The 20,799-nt window shown below is 44.6% G+C and overlaps 3 non-coding genes and 1 pseudogene across 3 annotated transcripts; 2 read left to right on the top strand and 2 right to left on the bottom strand.

The window, feature by feature from the left end:
- Window positions 1-201: 201 nt before the first annotated feature.
- trnav-aac (transfer RNA valine (anticodon AAC)) lies at window positions 202-274 on the top strand. Its single transcript has one exon. It is a non-coding gene; the product is annotated as a tRNA-Val (tRNA).
- Window positions 275-17,115: 16,841 nt separating this feature from the next.
- LOC133473139 (5S ribosomal RNA) lies at window positions 17,116-17,234 on the bottom strand. Its single transcript, XR_009786970.1, has one exon. It is a non-coding gene; the product is annotated as a 5S ribosomal RNA (ribosomal RNA).
- A 1,910-nt stretch (window positions 17,235-19,144) lies between these two features.
- On the bottom strand, window positions 19,145-19,254 carry LOC133473140 (5S ribosomal RNA; annotated as a pseudogene).
- A 1,180-nt stretch (window positions 19,255-20,434) lies between these two features.
- Window positions 20,435-20,506, top strand: trnae-uuc (transfer RNA glutamic acid (anticodon UUC)). Its single transcript has one exon. It is a non-coding gene; the product is annotated as a tRNA-Glu (tRNA).
- Window positions 20,507-20,799: the final 293 nt, after the last annotated feature.

Below are 20,799 nucleotides of genomic sequence, written 5' to 3'. Positions count from 1 at the left end.
AAATACAAAGAAAAGATGGTTGGCTTGATAACTGTTCAAAACACTTGGTCCTCTCAAAAGAATTCTTACTTCAGTAATGCTTAAATAAATTCCATTATGACTTATCATTTGTAAATATTCAATTCTGCTTGTGAGTTGGTTACTTGGTGGGCTGGTCTGTCAAAAACTGCATGTCTGCTATTGGGCACAACACCCACCACAGTTTCCATAGTGTAGTGGTTATCACGTTCGCCTAACACGCGAAAGGTCCCCGGTTCGAGACCGGGTGGAAACAGTCTTTTTGTTTGTTAGGCAGCTGTTGTACATGGTGTGCTGGTGATGTTCTGCAGTGAATTTTACCATAGCTTAGTGGTGTGCATGTGCACCTCATGTGTGAAAGGTTCCTTGTTCAAAACTTAGTATGAGCAAGGACTGGTTATTGTTATTATTATTTTTAAAATTAATTTGCCTTGAAAAACAGCTTCGATAAAAACCTTCTCACCTGCTCGGACACCGTGAATAGTTCTTCCAGTGAAGTGGGAATCAGGATCAAAAGGCTGCGTGTGAAGATTCTCAACTTTTGTGTGTGTGTGTGTGTGTGTGTGTGTGTGTATCTTGAAAACTGCGTTCGGTTTGTCTCAAAAATAAATGCGCTGATCTACAAACGCACCATCAACAATGCACAGCAGAATTGAATTTTTACAAATGCTAAGTTATGATAAATGCACACCATCCATCCAGCCATCCATCCATTTTCTACCGCTTATCCGAGGTCAGGTCGCGGGGGCAGTAGCTTTAGCAGGGACGCCCAGACTTTCTTCTCCCCAGCCACTTCATTCAGCTCGTTGCCAGGCCAGCCGAAGGATGTAGTCTCTCCAGGGTGTTCGTGGTCGTCCCCAGGGTCTCCTCCCGGAGGGACATGCCCGGAACATCTCAGGGACCGAACAGCCCGTATCAGGGGGTTCAGTACCCCATACTCCCGAAGCCTCACCAGGGAGGCTTCCGCGAGGCATCCGAATCAGATGCCCCAGCCACCTCATCTGGCTCCTCTCGATGTGGAGGAGCAGCGGCTCTACTCTGAGATCCTCCCGGATGACCGAGCTTCTCACCCTATCTCTAAGGGAGAGCCCGGATACCCTGCGGGGGAAACTCATTACGGCCGCTTGTATCAGGAATCTTGTTCTTTCGGTCATGACCCACAGCTCGTGACCATAGGTGAGGGTAGGAACGTAGATCGACCGGTAAATCGAGAGCTTCGCCTTTAGGCTTAGCTCCTTCTTTACCACAACGGACCGATACAATGTCCGCATGAGGCAAAAAGGCGAGGTCGATAATTGGAACAGGGTCTAGTCTTACTGTGAGTCTTTGACGTGGAAACAAGGAATGCTGGAACGTGACGACAAGGTACAACGAACTGGCAATGAAAAAGAATGAGACACGAGGTTAAATGCAATGGGTAATTCGGGTGAACGAGGCACAGGTGGTGAAGATGCTCTCAGGAGCAGGTGTGTGTGAAACAGGGGGAAGACAAAAACCGGAACACACACCCATGACAGTACCCATCCTTAACTGCCGGCCCCATACGGCCCCGGAACCCCTGGATGCGCTACATGGAAGTCCCGAATAAGCGAGTCATACACGATAAACGCAGACGCCACCCACGAACGTTCGTCAGACCCGTAGCCCTCCCAGTCCACCAGATATTGAAACCCCTTCCCCCTCCGACGAGACGACAACAGCAGCGTCATAGAGAAGACAGGGCCTCCATCCACAAACCGGGGGGGATGAGGGGGCCTGGAAGGCGGGACCAGAGGGGACTCCCGGGCGGGCTTGAGCAGGCTGACGTGAAAAGTAGGGTGGACCCGCATCGACTTAGGGAGCCTAAGCATCACGGTGACAGGGTTGATTATCTTTGTGATGCTGAAGGGCCCAATGAACCTGGGTGCGAGCTTACGGGACTCCACCCGGAGTGGAATATGCTTGGTGGAGAGCCAAACTTGCTTACACACTTTGTAGTTCGGGGCCGGTGTCCTCCTACGGTCAGCTGCGGTCTTGTAGGACCGTCCCTGGCGCAGCAGCATCTGGCGGGCTCGCTCCCAGGTCCTCCTGCAGCGTCTCACCAATGTCAATGCCACTGGAACTGTGGACTCTGGGGCTGTGGCAGGAAATAGAGATGGTTGGTAACCATGCACAACGTGAAAAGGCGATAGACCAGTGGATGCAGAGGGGAGGGAATTGTGAGAGAACTCGACCCAAACCAGCTTCTGAGACCAGGGTTGTGGCTCCTGTGAAGCGAAACATCGGACCCCAGTCTCCAGGTCCTGGTTCAGCCTCTCGGTTTGTCCGTTGGTTTCAGGATGAAACCCAGATGACAGACTGACGGTAGCACCCATTACACTGCAAAACTCCTTCCAAAATCGTGAAATGAATTGGGGGCCCCTAACAGATACCACATTCTTGGGAAAACCATGAAACTTGAATGTCTGGTTAATCATCAACTCGGCAGTCTTTAGCTGAGGGGAGTTTCGGAAGTGCAATGAAGTGTGCCATCTTAGAGAATTGGGCAGCCGTGGCCCAATGGTTAAGATCCTTGCCTGCCACTGTGGGGGACCTAGGTTCAAGAACCCGACTGGACCATCTGCCAACATCTCTCAGACTCACGGCTGTGGTGTCCTTGAGCAAGACACTGATACCCTGAAATGCTCCCTGGGCGCTTCAGCTGCCCCCTGCTCCAGTGTGTTCCAGTAACATGTGTATGTGTTCACTGTGATGGGTTAAATGCAGAGAACAAATTTTGTGTGCATGCATGCATGTTCATGACAATAAAAGATGATTCTAAAAAAATTCCATTTTAAAATCTGTCAACAACTGTGAGAATGGTGGTATTACCTTTCGAGGCCGGTAATCCTGTCACAAAGTCTACGGAAATGTCTGACCAAGGACGTTGTGGTATTGGCAGGGGTCGCAACTCCCCAGAAGGACGTTGACGAGAGGGCCTGTTAGCAGCACATACCTGGCAAGCATTGACGTAATCGATAACATCCCTCCTAACATTAGGCCACCAAAAGCGCTGTTCGACCACAGATTGCGTTTTGGCAATGCCTGAGTGACATACGGTATGGTTAGTGTGAGCCCAGTGGATGACTCTTCCCCTTAAGATCGGAACCACATAAAGCCTGTTTTAAGGGCAATCTTCAGGGCTAAGAGTGTTCTTCAGAGCCTCTTTAACCGCAGTTTCAACGTCTCAAACAAAAGCAGAAATGAAACATGACTTGGGCAAAATAGTCTTAGGGTCGGACAATGAATTCTCTTCACAGAAAATACGTAATAAAGCATCTGGTTTACCATTCTTAGAACCAGAGCCCATCTAGCCTGCCTCGCATTTAATCTTTTAGCAGATTTAATATACTCAAGGTTCTTGTGATCTGTCCATACTAAAAACGGAGTCTGTGCCTCCTCTAGCCAGTGCCTCCACTCCACCAAAGCCACCTTCACCGCCAGCAGTTCACAGTCACCTATGTCATAATTTCTCTCGGCTGGAGTCAGTTTTTTAGAGAACAGGATCATCTGGCACAGTGACCAGAACAGGATCCAGTGGGAAGAACATGGCGTCACCCTGGACACCACCAAACTGCCTCCCACCGTCCTCAGCCTGCCAACCATACCTACCCTCCTCCAGTAAGCCCAATCGTTAAGTCTTTTCTGTCCTTTTCATCTGTGCCCCCCACTTGTCCTAGTTATTCACCATGTCCTACTATTTTGCATCAACATGTTTTTTTAGATTCTGATTTTTCTGATTGTGAAGATGGCCCCGATTTAGTTAACCTCCTGTCTGATTCTTACTCTGACACAGATTTCGATTTTTCTGGTTCCTTCCCTCGTTTATCCCGTCCAAGTCAGTTTTTGTCACGTCTCGCCGTTTCAAACCCCAGTGAGTCCAAATCCTTTCCCTCGGACCTTTTCTTGGGCACCCGTTTGGCCATCTACCCCGGACCGCCGCGTGGTGGCCAACGTAGGCGCCCAAGTAAAGGTAAAATTTTGCCCTCTCGTTTTTTTCCCCCTGTTCCCGAGTCACTTAATTTTTCATCCGTTGCCACACTTTGTTCCACGGCTCCAATTAAGTTACGTCTAGTCAAACCTGCCCCCAAGCCACCATGTTCAGCACCAGCCATTTTTCCTCGTTCACCTTCCCGAGACCCTGTGCCCCTACCATACCCTCTACTCCCAAAACTCAATGCCGCCCGTTCCCGTTCCTGCTCTTCGGCAGCTGCGCCAGGCTCCCGTTCCTGCTCCTCGGCAGCTGCGCCAGGCTCCCGTTCCTCCTCCTCGGCATCTGCGCCAGGCTCCACTTCCGGCTCTGGCGGCGCTCGTCCAGCGGCCATCTCCCGTCCCGGCGGCGCTCGTCCAGCAGCCGTCTCCCGTCCCGGCTCCGGCAACTCTCGCCCAGTGGCCGTCTCCCGTCCCGGCTCCGGCGGCGCTCGTCCAGTGGCCGTCTCCCGTCCCAGCGGCGCTCGTCCAGCGACCGTCTCCCGTCCCGGCTCCGGCGGCTCTCGCCCAGCGGCCGTCTCCCGTCCCGGCTCCGGCAGCTCTCGCCCAGCGGCCGTCTCCCGTCCCGGCTCCGGCGGCGCTCGTCCAGCGGCCGTCTCCCGTCCCGGCGGCGCTCGTCCAGCGGCCGTCTCCTGTCCCGGCTCCGGCGGCGCTCGTCCAGCGTTCCTTTAGAGGGGGGGTACTGTCATGGTCTGTGTTTTGGTTTGGGTTGTGTTTAGTTTTGTTCCATGTTTTCCTGTGTTCCATGTTTGTCGTGTGCTCATTAGGTTATTGTGTCCACCTGTTCTCGTCTACCTTGTGTCGACCAATCAGCTCTCTCCAACCACTCGTGTCTTGTTCAGGTGTTCCTCGTTGTCTCGTCAATCTGTTTGTATTTAGTTCCCTGGTTTCTTTCAGTTCTTGTCGGTTCATTGTCGTTGTCACATCTTTGCCATGTCATAGTTGCCAGTTGTCGTTGTCACATGTCTTTGCCATGTCATTGTCAGGTGTCATTGTCCCTATCTGTTTCACGTCTTACTCACAGGTCATAGTTTGTTTCCAGTTTTAGATATTCAAGTGTTTCTTTGTTACTTTGGTTTTGTTGTTATGTGTTGTGGGACTTTGTTTAGTTTTGCTTTATCCAATATCCTTGTTTGCCCTTTTTGAAGATTAAATAATATTTTTTGAGACTCCCGCACTCATGCCTTGCCTCTCTGCTTCCCTGCACTTGGATCCTCCATGTTCTTGCCTTGCGTTCCTCGCCTTCGCCCTAACCACGAACGTGACAAAAGAAGGCGCTAAGCCGATGCTCTCGATTTACCGCTCGATCTACGTTCCTACCCTCACCTATGGTCACGAGCTGTGGGTCTTGACGGAAAGAACAAGATCCCGGATACAAGCAGCCGAAATTAGTTTCCTCCACACGGTATGCGGTGACAGTGTTGCATGAGTTAGCGTGACGCAGACATTTAAGGTGAACGTAACAAATACAGCATTCTGAATTGGGTTTAATACCACATGCGAAACTGCACACGAGCTAGCCAGGAGTTGAAACTAGAATCTTCTGATCCATAGTCAGACGCATTATCCATTGCGCCACTAGCCCCACAAAAGTATTGGGCCCTCTGCAAGCCCCTGTGGATGATTTTTACTGTCCCACAAACCAAACGGCAACACTAAAAAAAGTAATTGCAGGGGTTCATTCCTGCCGTGACCCAGATTTGAACCGGGGTTGCTGCGGCCACAACGCAGAGTACTAACCACTATACAACCATGGCTTGGGTAGCTAGATCCTGGCACAAAAGTTGTCTGTCTAAAACTGTTGGCTGTACCAAGGCTGAAAGGAAACCCTGCATGATGCTGAGCCAGGACGACAGTGAATTAATGTGAAGGGCATGATAGGCATTAAACTGTCGATCAAGTGAAACATCTCAACATTTTACTGTATTGATTAGAATATTAATCAACATTTAATACAGATTACCATTTCAACCGCTTTTATGATCATATCTTGTGTGGTGATGAAATGTGACTCTCCACTTTGTCCTATTTTTTTAGATTATAAATGATGAGCTCATCAGAGGGACAGCTGAGGTTCGATGTTTTGGAGACAAAGTTAGAGAGAGCAAACTTTGATGGTTTGGACACGTCCAGAGGAGAAATAGTATATTGGTAGAAGGATGATGAGGATGGAGCTGCCAGGCAAGAGAGCGAGAGGAAGACCAAAGAGAAGGTTGATGGATGTCGTGAAGACATGAGGGCAGTTGATGTTCGAGAGGAGGATGCAGGATATAGGCTTACATGGAAAAGGATGACGCGCTGTGGCGACCCCTAAAGGGACAAGCCCAAAGGAAAAGAAGACCATCTCATCAAAACACTTTGACAAGACAATATAAATACAAATATTCTGTTTGAGAATGAGTCATATCAACCTTATTTGCCATTCTATGGTTGTAGGATTTTGCGGCAAATATGTATAAAAGTCTTCCAAAGGTTTTTTTTTTCTTCCCCAGTGGATCTCATCAGCCTTTATTCTTGATTATTGTAATTAAATGTCTTTATCTCAGCTTCATTGCAACAAATAGACTTTGTTAGGCTTAAAGTGATTGCACATCAAAAAGAAAACAGGAGAATTCCAATTTGTTTGAAGTTCACAAATTTGAATTTACACATCCACTTTGCCTCACTCTTCCCCGATGAACATGACATTTAACCACAATTTAAGCGAAGACTGAAAAAAAAGTCCGTTGAATTTACTTATTTTGAACATGTACATCAGTTGCACATAATGAAAATGTCCAGGCTCCATGACCTTAAATGTGTCTCTAAATTGATTTCTCAATGTTCATGTTTATTGACGGTTTTACATAGCATTAAAGTAATTTCAGTATGTCCCTGCACTCCCAAAAAAGGACTTTGAATTTATTAAATTTGAACATGTACATCGGTTACACATGATTAAAATGTGGTAAACTTACGTCATTTTCAAAAAGTGGGGAAAATTACATAATTTGCCACATTTTAATCTAGTGCTGCCGATGTTCAAATGAAGTAAATTAAAACAACCTTTTATTCAGTATAGTACCCCGTTTAGCTCTGTAAATATATTTTTAAATTTGCTTTCCCAAATGTATTGAAGCCACACATATTATAACTCAACTGATTTGGACTAAACTGAGAAACAAAACATTTTAATATTTAACCTTTAAACAACGTCTTTAAAATTCCAGTTTGAAACTGAGAAAAGGCGCAAATAAGTACAATTGTCTGCTACTTCAGAGGTTAAATTGACCGTAATAAAATAAATATGAAAGAGGTCAGTAGAAAATTATACATCAAATATGAAAAAATAAATTATACAATTACACAAACCATACAATTATACAAAAATAAATTTTTACAAAATTAAACGATCTAAAAAATACAAGTCGCAGTGGCAATTTCGACTTAACTCACAAACGGCAACTTCATGTAAAAAAATGAAAGAAACATTTAACATGTTTTTCTGTTGGCAGCACATTTACGACTCCGAGAACAGGAGCAGACTGTTCTTCATTCCAAGTGCTCTGTTGAAGACTACGCCCATCCGTGTCCATAATAATCTTTTGCACGACCTCAAAGGTGTAACGGAGGTCTCTGGGGTATCTGAGATTGAGCACATAAATGAGTCCAAAAAGCATAGCAACGGCTAGTGCTACACTACAGTATGTAGGTTTTGCAAAACCTTGATGACTTCAAGGACAACTCCAGGATGCAGTCATCACTTGAGGCATGGTTTTTGAGGACATAAATGCCCATTGTTGTGTCTTTAATAGCAAAAAAGAAACAAGATCTAAAAATTATTTCCAACCAAAGCCGAATGAATTCTGCTTACCTTTTTGACGTTCTTCTACATTCACAATTTTCACTCGATTCACTCCATTCTAATTTCGACACATTCCAAAAATTCACGCCAAATGTGCTTGCATTTTTCTCACTCCAAAAACTTTGTGGAATTTTTGGAAAACTCAGTTTTCATCACTAAAATCCCAATGCAATGCGGGAAGGCCGTGTGAAAGCGAGGGCTGTCAGGTCCTTGTTTCAGCACGTGACGGCCGACTCCATCTCCGCTGGAACGCTGGCCGTCCGGCTGCCCTCCAGTCTTCAGTCTCTCAATCCTGATTCCCCTTCACTGACAGAACCATTCACGGTGTCCCCGCAGAAGACTGGGATTCGATTCCCCCACGGTGAGAAGGTTTTTTGCCAGCTTCACCTTTTGGTGAAGCTATTTTTCATGGCAGATTTATAATAATAATATAATGTTTTTTTAAATGGCCTTGTTCACACCCAGTTTTTAGCCGACCAGGGACCTTTCACGTGAGGTGCACATGATCACCACGAAACTACAGTAACTTCCACTCCACTTGAGATCATGACAATTAATGTCTGCATTGGTTTCTTTTGTAAAAGTTCAAGCGCAGTATCATAATGTTTCCTTGAAACACTGTGCACTTTTAAAATGCTCTGCTCTTGTCTTTCATATCTTGCATACTGCGCACTGTTTTTTGTTTAGCATGGTCATCCATATTTACAGATGGCGCATCTGGACTGCTTTTGTCATTGTTATTTTGCGTCTCATATGGAAAATATTCAGTAAAATAGAATAGATTTGAATCGAAACTTTATTCGTCTGACACCAGAGATGACAGAAATTTGTCTTTGACAGGTCTCATACATTAAAAAGGGGCAAGACAACAGCACACGGGAAGAATAGGTACAGTTGAACAAAATACAAATAAATAAAACACGTACATTGATACTTAAAGGACAAGGAAAAGGACACAGAGCAGATCATGTCCCTCGGGGAGTCCTGTGGGGGGTGCTTAGGAAGTATGGGGTACCGAACCCTCTGATACGGGTTGTTCGATCCCTGTACGACCGCTGTCAGAGTTTGGTCTGCATTGCCGGCAGTAAGTCTGAGTCTGAGTCTGAGGGTTGGACTACGCCAAGGCTGCCCTTTGTCCGATTCTGTTCATAACTTTTATGGACAGAATTTTTAGGTGTAGAGGGAGTCCGGTTTGGTGGCTTCAGTCTTGCATCTCTACTTTTGCAGATGATGTGGTTCTGTTGGCTTCATCAGGCCGTGATCTTCAACACTCACTGGAGCGGTTCGCAGCAGAGTGTGAAGCTGCTGGAATGAGAATCAGCACCTCCAAATCTGAGACCATGGTCCTCAGTCGGAAAAGGGTGGAGTGCACTCTCCAGGTCGGGGATGAGATCCTTCCCCAAGAGGAGGAGTTCAAATATCTTGGGGTCTTGTTCACGAGTGAGGGAAGAATGGAACGGGAGATCGACAGGCGGATCGGTACAGCGTCTGCAGTGATGCGACTTTGTATCGATCCGTTGTGGTGAAAAAGGAGCTAAGTCGAAAGGCGAAGCTCTCGATTTACCGGTCGATCTACATTCCTACCCTCACCTATGGTCACGAGCTGTGGGTCGTGACCGAAAGAACAAGATTCCGGATACAAGCGGCCGTAATGAGTTTCCTCCACAGGGTGTCCGGGCTCTCCCTTGCAGATAGGGTGAGAAGCTCGGTCATCCGGGAGGGGCTCAGAGTAGAGCCGCTGCTCCTCCGCATTGAAAGGAGCCAGATGAGGTGGCTCGGGCATCTGTTTAGGATGCCTCCAGGGCGCCTCCCTGGTGAGGTGTTCCGGGTACGTCCCACCGGGACACGCTGGAGAGACTACGTCTCTCGGCTTGCTTGTGAACACCTCGGGATCCCCCCGGAAGAGCTGGATGAAGTGGCTGGGGAAGTCTGGGCTTCCCTGCTGAGGCTGCTGCCCCCGCGACCCGACCTCGGATAAGCGGAAGACAATGGATGGATGGATGTTTTTTAAAAATGTATTGGCCTTTTATAAAAAAAAATAAAACAATATTTTTTTTGGGAACAAGCAAATCATGTGTACACTTTTAGGCTTGAGCCTCTGTGGCTTGATTCCCCTTCACTGGCAGCTCTGATTGTTTTTATTTGGTGATAGCACAAAAAAGAGCACATTCGCACTTTCTGACATACAGTAACGCGTCGCCACAGAGGATAAAAACACAATAACGCCTGAGGACTGAAAGCTATGTACAGTAGTACATATTCATGATAAAGGAACCTGTGTTTTAAAATCTCCTAACTCCCGTGGTTCCAAGCGTGTTCGTTTTCGTGAAAGAACTTCGTTCACAACAATGTATCAAAACCAACCAATTTATTCCTGACAGAGGAGTCTATACATTTGCAGAGCTCTGGGTTCGTAACTACCCTATCTTATCCTTAGCAGATAAAGTATTCGAACTGAAACTATCTGATTCTACCCCAGACTTATACAATGTTTCAAACGGGCCAGTATGTAATCGCTGTCGTCTGATTGGTCCGTAATCTGACGTCATCGTTGTCCTGCAGAATGATGACCATTTGATCTGGCTCCAGACTTCTGCTCCAGGTGTCGCCTGCAGATGTCGGCTCACATTCCTGCATTCAATGTTTATAGTGGCTCCCCGCAGTCTCCAAATACCACCTGATGGGGCGGTTTTCCTGCAATAAAACTCCTACCCCCTTATCTGATTATACTGTAATACACATCCTCTTCCAAACTAGTTAGACCCTGAAACGCTATATTATATTCTATTATATAAAGAATTACATATTAGAATATAAAATGTTCAATATTCCCTTCAATCCCCCAAGTTGATCTTCTGATAATCAGAAGATCAACAACCCCTATACCTGCAGCCTATTTCACTACAATACTCAATAAACCTAATCTAAGCACAGCAAAACAAAACTTTAAATTTTAAAACTTTAAAGAGAGGATACACCGGTATCGTTCAATGGAGCGAGCGATTCCATGGCCACCCTGTCCTCGTCCAGGGACAGCAGCTGATATTGGCCGTAGGGGTCCTTACCCACAAAGGCCTTGAGGACAATTCTGAGAACCAGGTTCCTGAGACAAGGGATAATACAACATCCACAAAAAGCAAGCACAGCCATGACAATTATGATGGTAGTTGCCAAAGTCAGTATGAGACCTCTCCATTTACCAAACATCCTATTAAGCAGGCTATAGAATGGGTTGTCCTCCACTCCAGACATTGATTTAAGTTTAACAGACATGGCTTGCAAACCTTTCATGGCTCTGGTGATCTTTCCGTTTGGCGCCGTATTATTGGGGATAATTGTACAACAATGTCCTTTAATTCGAGAGCAGGCACCCCCTTCTTCCGCTAACATACTATCAAGGACCAACCTATTTTGGAATGCCATGAGAGATGTAGCTGATAGTTGCTCATGGATGCCCTCCGCTAGTTGGGAGGTGAAATTCACCAATCTTTGAATTTGGTAATGATGGTAATTTAAGAAATCAACATTTTTATTCGGAGTTACCCATATAAAAATACTCTCAAGACCTGCGGAAATTAGACGGCGAGCTTTATACTCATCCGGGACACCTCTGGGAATTCCAATGGCATCCAGGTAGGTGGGGTCCTCACCTTCTTCCCAAGCATTTCCACCCACGTTGAAGCCACTGACCATACGGCGGAAACGGTTCAAGCTACCCCACCAGTCACGCTCCCAGGTGAAATCCGTCATTTGAGTGATTTCCTGCTCAGAGAGGGGCTTAATCATAGAGACCAATGCACAAGTGCCTGTCCATTCCCGGGCAGGAAGTCCCACAACAGACCATCCCCACACATCCACCACAAATCAGACCTCATCTTACTTAATCGGGCCGCATCATAATAATCCATAAAAAGTATAATATCATAAAATTTACATAAAAATATATTTACATAAAAAGTAAATATCGTATCCCGCCGCGTCGCCCCAGCGTGCACAATTTACCACCTTACACAATTCAAATTGGTATACCGTCTTTTCCCCCAATGTGTAGTTCAATTCTAGGGCCCCTGTTGGCTTCACGGCCCTCTTGGTCACTCTTTCTCCTTGTATTGAAGGCATTCCAAAATAGATTCCTGTAACTATAATCAGGGAGATCACCAGAGTCATGATTATAACCTTCTTTGACCAAACATACAGGATGTACATATTTCCCCCTTTGTTTAATGACTAATTTAACACCAAAACACAGTATCCACACACAACCCCATACACAAACCAGCAGGTCGTCTCCTTCCGTCGGAGAGGCCCCTGACCAGACCTGCAAACAAACCCTTATATAAATTAATCACAACTCTGCAAAAGATACCCGTGCCAAAGGGATGGACTACATAATTGCTGTATACATACTCCAGAGAAGGGACAAGTCGGCAATTGTCACCCAACATTGATATTATTCCCCAACCAATTGTTAATTTGTCTCACAAAAGTGTTAATGTCAATAAACCAAGAATCACATAAAATCAGCGTTAAGTCAGCACACCAACATCATGCAATACACTATCAAGCTCCATCCTCCTGGGCGTCCTGTAAAATAATGTTATTTCAACAAATCAGTCTTTCAACAGTCTGTAGACCATATTCTCTCATCAGTCACACTGTCATTGGTAACTAAAGGTCTATAGTCTCTTTCACGTGATCACATCCTTCACTACTCCTGTCAGCCAGCTCAGTAGTGCTCCATTTCTGCTTTTAATTAAGACGACACAAACATTAAACACAAAACATAAACAATTAACATGACATGACAAGCGAGACTTCACAGACAATAACATTAACCTGGACCCAGGAGGTAATGTCCTCTCACATACACCACACAGACAAAACTGAACACAGCACACTTATTGGTTGAACCATAACACCTAAACCAATACAGACCAGGCTTCTATCCATTGCATTAATTAAATGATCGTATTGTAAATCTCCCTGGCCCTTGCAATACCATAAACTCGTAAAACTTAACGTTAACAAAAGCAGTCGGGTTTACCTCGAATGTTACCGGAGTCACGGATGTACACAGACCCCCGTCTGCAGGACCCTCGGACCACAATGAGTCCGGCAGCGAGCTCAACAACTGTGCGGCGTCCTCATGGTCCAAGAGTTCTCTGCCATGGAATCGCGCTAAAGTCACATGCTCCAACACCCCTCCGTCCACCATGGTACCTTGAATACAAAAACATTCAGTAATGGGAGAGTACAACACATTAGGTATTTGATCTTGTTGCCAATCATTTGCCAAATGGCATTTTCTCACCATGGGTCCCAATTCTCACTTTATGACCTAGTGCAGGAGTGGAAAAGATGTCAAACTCATAAACCACTCACTCTGCTCTGGCGTCAAGGTGGAGGCCGCTGCCACACCTTGCTTCCCTATGTAAATACTTTTACTTATGGATCATCCCGTTTTCCTCCTGTATTGGCTCAAAACCTTCTCTGTAAACCAAATCGTCATTTTTATCATAAAACAGTGTGAGATGGAGAGGATCAATTGGAGGACGATAGGGGGCAAGAGAGTCGATCCAGGACTTCCACCGCAGGAAGGCCGAGTAAACTCCGCCTCCCTCCTTTGTTTCAGGTTTTAGTCGGGCCCAATATATGTCAGCAGTTGCTTCCGGAAGTTCATGTTGTATCATGTTCCATCCGGAGGACAACTTCTGTCCACAGTTCATCATGGTCCCATCGGGGAACCGTATCGTCAGTCCATCCGGGCTACAAAGGATGGTAGCCCTGGTCTTGATAAGCAGATCTCTGCCCATCAGGTCCACTGGAGCCCCTCTTTTCATGAGGACAAACTGTCCAGCAATTTCAGTCTTTAATGGTGTCGTAATCGGCAGACTCATGGGCACCCCTGCACAGCTCATTCAGGTGGCTGTCTTCCCTTAGCGGGGTTCAGAGGCTCTGTCTTTCCTCCGTCCCCTGGCTCCGGGCTCATTGGGCATTCGGACCAGTCCTCATCGCAGTAGTACTGGCGAGATGGCTCTTGTTGCTGTGGAGCCTGCTGCGGATGCTGTTGCCGGGCCGCGCCCACCTCTCCCTCGTGAAGCTTTGTAGTCTCCTCTTTGAGGTGTGGCCTCTCCGGGTTCCACTGGAGGTCATTGTTGAATCATTGGGTAAACAGTACATTGGCAATCCCAGTGTCCATACTGACCACAATTGAAGCACGCTTGGTCCGTTGGAGGTCGGCAAGGGCTTCCCCTGCCTCCGTTGGTGTCCTCTGTCACGACTCCCGCCTCGTCTCCTCGTTGACCCCTGCGCCATCCACATCTGCTTTTCTGCTTCCATTTTTATTTATTTTTTTTTTTTTTTAATGGCCACTTTACGGCCCTGGGCCAATTGTAGCTTCAAAAGTTGTTCCTGCATGTCCTTTACCTCATCTGATGATTTGTGTTTTCTGTCGACAAAAAGTTTCAAATGGTGTGACACATGACAATTAAAAAAGCTATCTCCCCCTTTCATGAGGTCAGGGTCTTTAATAAGTTCAGTCCTAACTTCAACCGGCAAGGTCTCAAGTAAAGCTATTCTATAAATAACATTTGCCTCTCTTAAACGCGAGGGATGTGATCCTGTCTTATCTGTCCAACTACTTATGCAATGTTCGAAGTGAGAACTGGGATCCATGAGAGGTTTGAAGTCCGGAAGCTTCGGCACCGTTGGGGAAGAGGACGGGAACATGTCACACAGCAAATACTATAGGAGCAAAAGGGGCAAATAAAATTTCAGGTTCGACATTATTCAGACCCGACCGTGTCAAAATATCATCCGATTGGTGAACCGAAATGCAACAGGCGCGTATCAATCTCACTATGTCACCACACGCCAGGCTCATGTTGTCCGTCAACTTTTTCAGCCCCTGGATCCAAATTACACCAACAGCAGCCAGTCCGAGCAGCTGTTTCTGTAAAAACTCAAACATTTTTAAAGACAATTTTTGTACATTTACCCACCTTTTTGAATGCGGGCTCGTGCGGAATTGATAGGAGTTTTATTTCCCCTCTACAAATGGTCTGCCATTTGAGCCGCCCCTTGACCGGCAATGCCGGTTATAGTGACGTCACTGGGGCCGTTTTCGGAAAGGTCCGTAAATTGTATTTAGCGGGGGAATTTGTCGCTCTTATTTTTTCTTCGCTGAACAGCTGCCATGGCAGGGCACACCAGACAAATCTCATACATTTTTCCACTCAATTTTTCATTCTCTTCTATTTTCTTATTCAAATCTCTTTTCTCTCTCCACCCTGCAGCATCCAACTTTTCCTTCCTCTTTGTTTCCCTTTCAGAATAACCTCTCTGTTACGTGAAACAACTTACATTCCTTTTTCTTTTCCACTTTGCCCACACACTTCTTAATCCTGTTTGTTTCTTTTTCTGCCTTTCTCTTTCAATCCACAAATCCGACACATATAACATTCATTACCTCGACACGCGACTGTCCAATTCACAACCCCGAGTTTTAGTGGAACACTCATCTTGTTCTAAATCGGTTTTTGGGGGTCCCCAAATCCCCGTCTACCGAAACGTTACAATGTGAAACCGCGTCCGATTTCAAGTCAGTCTACGACGGGACAAGTAGGTACCTTGTTACCCTACTTTATCCCAGGATTTTCTGTTATCCTGGTTTTGTCAGGTACCTTGTTACCCTGACGTCAGGTCCTCCGTTACCCTGACTTTTAATTATGCAATTTTAACAACACGTCTTATTAACTATTGACAACAAAACAACTGTACCACAAGTCTCCCAAATTTCGCCATTTCCAATGTGCAGAATTCGTGATATTATCAAACAGGCTTCTGCTCACCTTTTTTATTTCGGTGCACCGGGGAGATTTGCATTCCAACTGAATTACTGCCTGCTCCTCTGTCTTTTTATCTAATGTCCTTTCAGGATCACGTCGGGGTCACCATTTAAAGGAACCTGTGTTTTAAAATCTCCTAACTCCCGTGGTTCCAAGCGTGTTCGTTTTCGTGAAAGAACTTCGTTCACAACAATGTATCAAAACCAACCAATTTATTCCTGACAGAGGAGTCTATACATTTGCAGAGCTCTGGGTTCGTAACTACCCTATCTTATCCTTAGCAGATAAAGTAGTCGAACTGAAACTATCTGATTCTACCCCAGACTTATACAATGTTTCAAACGGGCCAGTATAGAATCGCTGTCGTCTGATTGGTCCGTAATATGACGTCATCGTTGTCCTGCAGAATGATGACCATTTGATCTGGCTCCAGACTTCTGCTCCAGGTGTCGCCTGCAGATGTCGGCTCACATTCCTGCATTCAATGTTTATAGTGGCTCCCCGCAGTTCCTTTCTTCCTTGAGATGTGTCTCCAAATACCACCTGATGGGGGGGTTTTCCTGCAATAAAACTCCTACCCCCTTATCTGATTATACTGTAATACACATCCTCTGCCAAACTAGTTAGACCCTGAAACTCTATATTATATTCTATTACATATAGAATTACATATGAGAATATAAAGTATTCTATATTCCCTTCAATTTGCACAATTGTCAAAAAATAAAAAATAACACAAAATTTGCATTGACATGACCACATTACCTCTAACCTTTCATTGCTCAGTGATTCTCTGTACTTTGGTCTCATGTGATTATGTCTCCAAAGTATTTTCTGTCAAATGGCTATCCGTTGTCGCACGAGAGGGGCTCCAAGTACCGGAGAAAAATTCCTTGTATGTTTCTGACATCCTTGGCAAATATAGAGGATTCTGATTTTGATTCTGCTGATTCTGATTGAATTTACTCTATCTAATCTACTCCTATTAATACTGCCATTCACTCAACTGTAATGTATTCCTCGGAAGTGGTTCGGGTTCATAAACCATGGCTTTGAGGTCCACGCAATAATGTGCAATAATTACGTATCATTTAAAGATCCATACCTTCGTATCCTTAGCCTCGAGCTAATTAAAACCACTGATGTGATAAAATCGTGACGTATCACGTGATACTAATATATATATATATCTATATAGATATATATATGTAGATATATGTGTGTATAAATTTTTTTTTTTTTTTACTGTCGGAAAAGGAGATACGCGATTTTTAAAAAAGGTACGTGAAGATTCTGTCTCCTAATAAAGAGATGGTAAGTCATGAGAGAGAATGACTGCATTATAATTTAGGTCAACCACCGATAAGAAAACGATTCCACGAGAATCTAAAGTGAAAAAGCTTACAGCACCTGGGATTCCCAGGCGGTCTCCCATCCAAGTACTAAACAGGCCCGCCCCTGCTTAGCTTCCGAGATCAGACGAGATCGGGCTTTCTCAGGGTAGTATGGCCGTACGCCACATGGTTACCTCAAAAGCAACATTTTATATTTAAAAAATATCAAATTTCGCTTAAAAATATCTCGAGCGGATCGCGTCATTTTTTATTCTCCAATTGTTGGCTGGTCTATTTTGGAGTTTTTTGTGTGGATGATGCAAACTCATTCTCAACACTACAAATGTGTGATCAGATCATAGATTTTGAAAAGTTAACACACGAGAGAATTTGAGAACTTGCACGCTGCCAAAACTCAGACAAGAGCATGCAAAATCCTCTTGGAACCTCCACATCCTGGTCACCAACTCTTCAGAAACATAGTCATCTTTATTTGCTATGTATGTCCAAAAAACACACAACGAATTTGGTAGTTGGAGCCACTCTCGTACGACAACAGACAGTCAATTGACAGAGAACACTTTTGAGACATAAAGACGTTGACAAAAAACAGTCACTGACCAATTAAGGGTTGCTAGTTATCTGGTAATGCCGGTTCATTTTTTTTTTGACAATTGTGCAAAAAGATGCAGAGACCTCTAGCATTTAGAGCATTTCGAAAGACTAATATTGCAATAGTCCGGTGCAATGACGATTGTGCAAAGGGCGCCGAGACTTCAAGCGAGTAGTGCGATAATCTGGGACAATGTTTATTGTGCAAATGTTGCAGATTCTCTTCAATCAGTGTGCAATTGGAGCAGATGCTACTGGCATGAGTCGCCAGTATTGGTCAACAACAGATATGCAAATAGTGCAGCGTGGCGAGACTACTACAGTGAGTGCACGAGTCATATATAATTGTCTTCTTCCAGCTCCTTCACCCAGGCAAGTGCTATCGAACAATGCAAACAAAAACTAGCAGACATTCCAACACCTTCGTCCCGCTTACCGTTAACTTCTTAAACAGTTCACTTACAATTGCATTGTAACATGCTGCCAATTTGTCTTGAGATTGTTGTCCCATCTCTGTCGGGCCAATTATACATTATTCGTGCATTCACTGTAGTAATCTCGCCACTCTGCACAATTTGCATATCTGTTGTTAACCAATACTGGCCACTCATGTGGTTGAGAAGTATCTGCACCATTTGCACAATGGACACTGTTGCAGATTATCGCACTACGATTCGCTTTATACTGCTTAAATTTCTCGAAGTCTCTTCACGTTTTGAAAAATTGTCACTGTACCAGATTATTGCTCGATCAGTCATTTCAAATTGCTCTAAATTGCTAGAGGACTCTGCATCATTTGCTCAATTGTCAAAAAATAAAAAATAACACAAAATTTGCTTTGACATGACCACATTACCACTAACCTTTCATTGCTCAGTGATTCTCTGTACTTTGGTCTCATGTGATTATGTCTCCAAAGTATTTTCTGTCAAATGGCTATCCGTTGTCGCACGAGAGGGGCTCCAAGTACCGGAGGCAAATTCCTTGTATGTTTCTGACATACTCGGCAAATATTCTGATTTTTATTCTGCTGATTCTGAATTTATCTAATCTACTCCTTCTAATACTGCCATTCACTCGACTGTAATGTATTCCTCGGAAGTGGTTCGGGTTCATAAACCGTGGCTTTGAGGTCCACACAATAATGTGCAATAATTACGTATCATTTAAAGATCCATACCTTCGTATCCTTAGCCTCGAGCTAATTAAAAGCACTGATGTGATAAAATCGTGACGTATCACGTGATACTAATATATATATATATATATATCTATATAGATATATATATGTAGATATATGTGTGTGTAGATTTTTTTTTTTTTTTACTGTCGGAAAAGGAGATACGGGATGTTTAAAAAAGGTACGTGAAGATTCTGTCTCCTAATAAAGAGATGGTAAGTCATAAGAGAGAGAATGACTTTATTATAATTTAGGTCAACCACCGATAAGAAAACGATTCCACGAGAATCTAAAGTGAAAAAGCTTACAGCACCTGGTATTCCCAGGCAGTCTCCCATCCAAGTACTAACAGGGCCTGCGCCTGCTTAGCTTCCGAGATCGGGCGTTTTTTAGGGTAGTATGGCCGTAAGCCAAATGGTTACCTGAAAAGCAACATTTTATATTTAAAAAATATAAAATTTCGCTTAAAAATCCCGAGCGGATCGCGTCATTTTTTTTTCTCCAATTGTTGGCTGGTCTATTTTGGAGTTTTTTGTGTGGATGATGCAAACTCATTCTCAACACTACAAATGTGTGATCAGATCATAGATTTTGAAAAGTTAACAGACGAGAGAATTTGAGAACTTGCACGCTGCCAAAACTCAGACAAGACCATGCAAAATCCTCTTGGACCCTCCACATCCTGGTCACCAACCCTTCAGAAACATAGTCATCTTTATTTGCCATGTATGTCCAAAAAACACAAGGAATTTGGTAGTTGGAGCCACTCTCGTACGACAACAGACAGTCAATTGACAGAGAACACTTTTGAGACATAAAGACGTTGACAAAAAACAGTCACTGAGCAATTTAGGGTTGCTAGCTATCGTAATGCTGGTTCATTTTTTTTTGACAATTGTGCAAAAAGATGCAGAGTCCTCTAGCATTTAGAGCAGTTCGAAAGACTAATATTGCAATAGTCCGGTGCAATGACCATTGTGCAAAGGGCACCGAGACTTCAAGCGAGTAGTGCGATAATCTGGGACAATGTTTATTTTGCAAATGTTGCAGATTCTCTTCAATCAGTGTGCAATTGGAGCAGATGCTACTGGCATGAGTGGCCAGTATTGGTCAACAACAGATATGCAAAGAGTGCAGCGTGGCGAGACTACTACAATGAGTGCACGAGTCATATATAATTGTCTTCTTCCAGCTCCTTCCCCCAGGCAAGTGCTATCGAACAATGCAAACAAAAACTAGCAGACATTCCAACACCCGTCCCGCTTACCGTTAACTTAGGGGAAATGTTCAATATTTTGAAAAAAAACAAGGGATTTTCACATATGGTTAAGCGGCCATGTTGCTTGGTTTTCACCCAGGAGACCTGAGTTTGACTCCTGGTTTGGGAATGTTCCCTGTTTTCCACTATTTGGGCTTTGATCAAGCAAAAAATTTCTAATATTTTGCGCTTTGAAAAACTGGCAGACCCACGTGTCCCATATGGTCTGGTGGTCAGGATTTGTGGTTTTTATTGGACTCCTACTCCCGATATGGGAATGTATTTTTTTTTGGCCTGAGCGTATCAATTGGAAAGAAGACCTAGCATCAAGTGTCCCATATGGTCTAGTGGTCAGGATTCCTGGTTTTCACCCAGGTGGCCTAGGTTCGACTCCCGGTGTGGGAATGTTCCTTCAACCTCTCCTGATATCTCCCATTTGGACTTTGATTAACACTTGGTAGGGCAACATTCCCTTAATACTGGTAGTGTTGCATGGATATTAATCCCAGTGTGACTCCCTTTATGAGATCTATTTTTTACCCTGCATTCCACCAATTTAGCTTTAACATTCATCAGCAAAAAAAAAAAAAAAAAAGCGCTTTGGGAAACGTTCAATATTTTGGGAAAAAAACAAAACAAAACAAAACAAAGGAGTGGCCCATATGGGCAGGCAGTCAGGATTTCTGGTTTTCACGCAG

Source organism: Phyllopteryx taeniolatus, unplaced genomic scaffold, assembly GCF_024500385.1.
Source record: "Phyllopteryx taeniolatus isolate TA_2022b unplaced genomic scaffold, UOR_Ptae_1.2 contig_138, whole genome shotgun sequence".
In the NCBI taxonomy this organism is placed as follows: domain Eukaryota; kingdom Metazoa; phylum Chordata; class Actinopteri; order Syngnathiformes; family Syngnathidae; genus Phyllopteryx; species Phyllopteryx taeniolatus.
The sequence above is the reverse complement of the archived record's forward strand: the minus strand, read 5'-3'. Positions and strand labels throughout refer to the sequence as shown.